The 3,880-nt window shown below is 36.0% G+C and overlaps 1 long non-coding RNA gene across 1 annotated transcript; it reads left to right on the top strand.

The window, feature by feature from the left end:
* The first annotated feature begins 474 nt into the window (after nt 1-474).
* Nucleotides 475-974, top strand: LOC124374922. Its single transcript, XR_006923626.1, has 2 exons — nt 475-620; nt 896-974. It is a non-coding gene; the product is annotated as an uncharacterized LOC124374922 (long non-coding RNA).
* Nucleotides 975-3,880: the final 2,906 nt, after the last annotated feature.

The following is a 3,880-nucleotide window of genomic DNA, read 5'->3' as shown; positions in this document are numbered from 1 at the left end:
TTTACGGCATTAAGGACGCTTCGTTATATCTTGCAATTCAAATAAGTTAGATATGGACATACGAAGAAGCCAGTTCTTGGACGTCACAACCTCCTTTATTTAGTTTACTCTTGTGTTTACTGTTTATATGGGAAGGAGGTATTTAAGTTTCACCATCTTACCTCGAGTACATAAGTACCCGATAATCGCCTAGTAAGTTTTATGTATCGAGTTCTCGGACCATGATAAGTAAAAAATAGGTGGAAAGAATATGTGGTTGTATTTCCTATGACCATCATGGATATGAAGGAAGCTAGAGATTTGTTACGTTAAATTACTACTATCATGTTTCGCAAATTCACTATCCCTGAAGGCGGCGCCAGACATGCGTCATTCGTCAAGCACCGAGCAGCGACTCGCCGAATCGCGAGCAGTGTGGATGTCTGTTTGTCTATTCGGCAAGCAGCAAACATTAGTGCTCGTTGTTTCCCCGTTCAGTGTCGGTCTTTTGCACACATCAAAGTGGACGAATATTTGGGAAAAGGCAAACTTTGCTTCATCCACACATTCGGCTTTGTGGTTGGGAGATAAGAACTGTTCACGGTTTCCAATTTTGTCATCAGAGCCTCATTGACTATTGGGTAAGACGAATTTTATTTTCTTAAATTGAGGTTAAGTAGTTCTTATTTGGCTGAAAACTAGTGAATGACCAGGCTACTGAATTATAAACTGAATTCTTTAAATGTTTTAAAAATTCCTACAAATATTAATATTTAATATTTTGTCATGATTAAAGTTACAATTTTAAGGGTTTTCATGTCCTATACAGTTATTGACCGGGGTTCCCCATTAACTCATTAACATTTTATGAACTTAAGAAAAATAACATAAACAATAATTTTATTCTTATTTTAAGGTATGGAGTGGCCTAATGAGTTGGTGTTGGATTTCTTACAATACTATGAGAATGAACCAGTTATTTGGAACCCTTCTCATCCCAATCACAAAAATAGAAATGAAATATACGATGCATGGAAAAGAATCGAAAGCAAGATGGGTAACAAGTTTTCTGTCACCGAATTGAAAAAGAAAAAAGACTCTCTGATGGCTTCATTTAGAACGTGTTTGAAAAAGGTTAAGGAAAGCTGTAAAAGTGGAGCCGGATCTGATGATATATACAAACCAAATTGGTTTGCTTATGAAATCATGGAAAGATTTCTCAAAGATAAGAACCTGCCAAGAGAGACACTTAGTTCAGAGGTAAAATATTTATATTTATTTAATTAAGAATCCAATGGTACAAGGGTACACCATGCTAATTTAACTGGTAGTCGTATTTTGCCAGGGGAATTTTTCCCATATGTTAAATTCATAAAGTATTTCAGGCAAACATCTTCTCTGTATTCCTTTTGCTGCGGTCAAATCCTGGCTTCCTAGGCACTTTACTGTAGAGGGTTAACATAGGATGTTCATATCAGCCGGATAATCTTTCCCTCCAACGACCCCTCGCCTGTTAACCATACCATTGATCTTCAGAATCAAAGGTTTCCCGCTGGAGTGTGAACATCGATCCGTGATGTCCTGCTTCTTCTTAAAAAATTATGCCAGAATTAACACAGGTCATAGTAACTAAATTGCCACTTTTGTCAGGTTTGTAAGATAGCATTGGCTTCCTTTTAGTAACAGCGGAAAACACTAGCCATTAATTATCCGAACGTATTCTCTACTATTCATTCGTGCTCCGTGATAGACGGTAATTAAAAATGCGGGGTTTGCTACCTTGTTCATGTGCTACCTTAAAAAAAATGGTCTTCATGATGTCGCGTTACTTAAAGTTAAATGCAAATGCATCATCACCAAGAAATACACTACTGGCATCAGTTATTTGATCTCCCCCTGGTAGCGGCTCATCGTAGGTAAATTCAAACTCTTGACTTTTTTATTTTGTTGTAGTGAGTAACAGTGTTTATTTAAAAAATTTTGCTGCACCATCCACTCAGTCTTCCTTGACAGCCCACAAATCAGCGGAACATAAAACAATACTCCAGCGTCAACCAGCGCCATGAGTACAATACTGAAGTATTTCTTATAATTGAAGATATTTTCGGATCCACTTGTTGATTGGTGACTGAATTGTTTACGTGTTTTCCCAATCAATAGTACCAATGCCAAGTGTGGGGGAAATTCCACAGTTCCTACCTCGAAATGCCGGACTAATTATTCTCCAACTCCAGTCGCAGTAAGGCAGGAAGCCTGAAAATGATTATTTAAAATTAGTGTCATTGTAATACTTTACATTATACAAAGTTACTACATTTTGTGATTTCAGGTGGCTCCCACCTCCAAATGTAAGAGCAAATTCCAAGCCGGAAAAGGAACATAGATTTTGCCAAATTTATCCAAGATAATGTACCATCTGCCAGCAGGGAAGAGCCTGAACAAAGAAACGAAGGTAATGTTGTTTTTTTTTTCTATTGACTATGCCATCACCTGTAATTCGTGTGGGAGTCCCATAATTTTGCACCGTCTGTAGTACTGGAGTTATTAAGAATACTTAAATGAAGTTTGTCTTTAAATTATTTGTTGTAACTTACAACATGACATACAAAATTGTGCTTTGCCATATATATTTTTATTCCCATTATATTGTAATTGATTTTCTTTTCAAGCTATTGTTCCTACCTGCTTGTGCCACAACATTCGCCCTAACTATGCCTCATCTTCCTTTTAAACCTCCACCAACGAAAAAAGTCCAGAACAGCTGAAGAAATTGTAGAAAATAAAACAAGAAGATGGTATGAATGCCTGCGTTTTTACTACTTTACAATCACTTCAACCAAAAAAGAGGAAAAATCACATTATGTTGAGCATATACGGCCCCCCCCCCGAATTAGTTTTAGCGGCAAAATTAAAATCGATGGACGAGTCTACAAGGGAAATATGTATGTCACCAAACCGGATTGGACAACGTTCTTTTTTGAAATGAAGAATGTGTGGAAAGGACCCCTGCAACATCGGGCCCAACACCCTACTTCATGCAACCATCACCTTCCCTCGTCAGCTTCTGTAAAGTTCATCCCCATGTCCTGATGAAACTTTAAATAAAACATTGTACACCAAGTTTTTCCAAGTGATTTCCCAACGAATTACAATGCTCTCATGCTGGGAACTGATTGTAGTATGTTTCTGATGCTGAGAAATGAGTGAAACATCCTCCAAATGATTGTGAGCATGAGAAAACTACTTTTTTCCAAATTTTAAATAATCTGGTTACCTTAATATGTTACTAAATAATATATACTTCTATTGATTTTAAAATTGAGCTAAACCTAATAACAATAAAACGTTAAATGATGTAAATGTTCTTGTACAACGTGAACGAATAAAATGAGTTTAGAAAATTTATATTATGCTTAACCTTAAATAACATCCTTCAGTACTTCAATTATTGAGGCTGCATACTTTTCTGGAATTTATCTCTGATATTATTTGGGGTGAATACTTTAAACAAGTAATGTCAGGCTTTTAAAACTATCTCGCTAGTTTGCTTAGGAATCGTAAGGTTATGGCTAAAACGATCATCAATCGGTGGGTATTGCTTTCCTCCACTTTGTATCCTTTCTTCTTAGCAATCACAAGGTTGTTACTTTTGCTAGTAGTGAACTAAAATTTCTTCATTAGACATTCTTTAACAGAAGATTTTTGGAACTGTCCCAGAGAGGCTCTTTTTAACACAATCTGCTAATAAGTTTGTGAAACCAGCTTTAACCCTGAAAATTCAGGAAACATGCAATAAAGTGTTAATTAATTTACTGTAGGTGGCAATGGTAAGAATTAAGCCCAAGATCATGATAACTTATATATAAATATATATATCAATATATATATATAAGTTATCATA

The sequence above is a fragment of the Homalodisca vitripennis genome, unplaced genomic scaffold, assembly GCF_021130785.1.
Source record: "Homalodisca vitripennis isolate AUS2020 unplaced genomic scaffold, UT_GWSS_2.1 ScUCBcl_11232;HRSCAF=20432, whole genome shotgun sequence".
NCBI classification, from domain to species: Eukaryota; Metazoa; Arthropoda; class Insecta; order Hemiptera; family Cicadellidae; genus Homalodisca; species Homalodisca vitripennis.
Note: the sequence above shows the minus strand (reverse complement) of the source record. Positions and strands in the feature narration are given on the sequence as shown.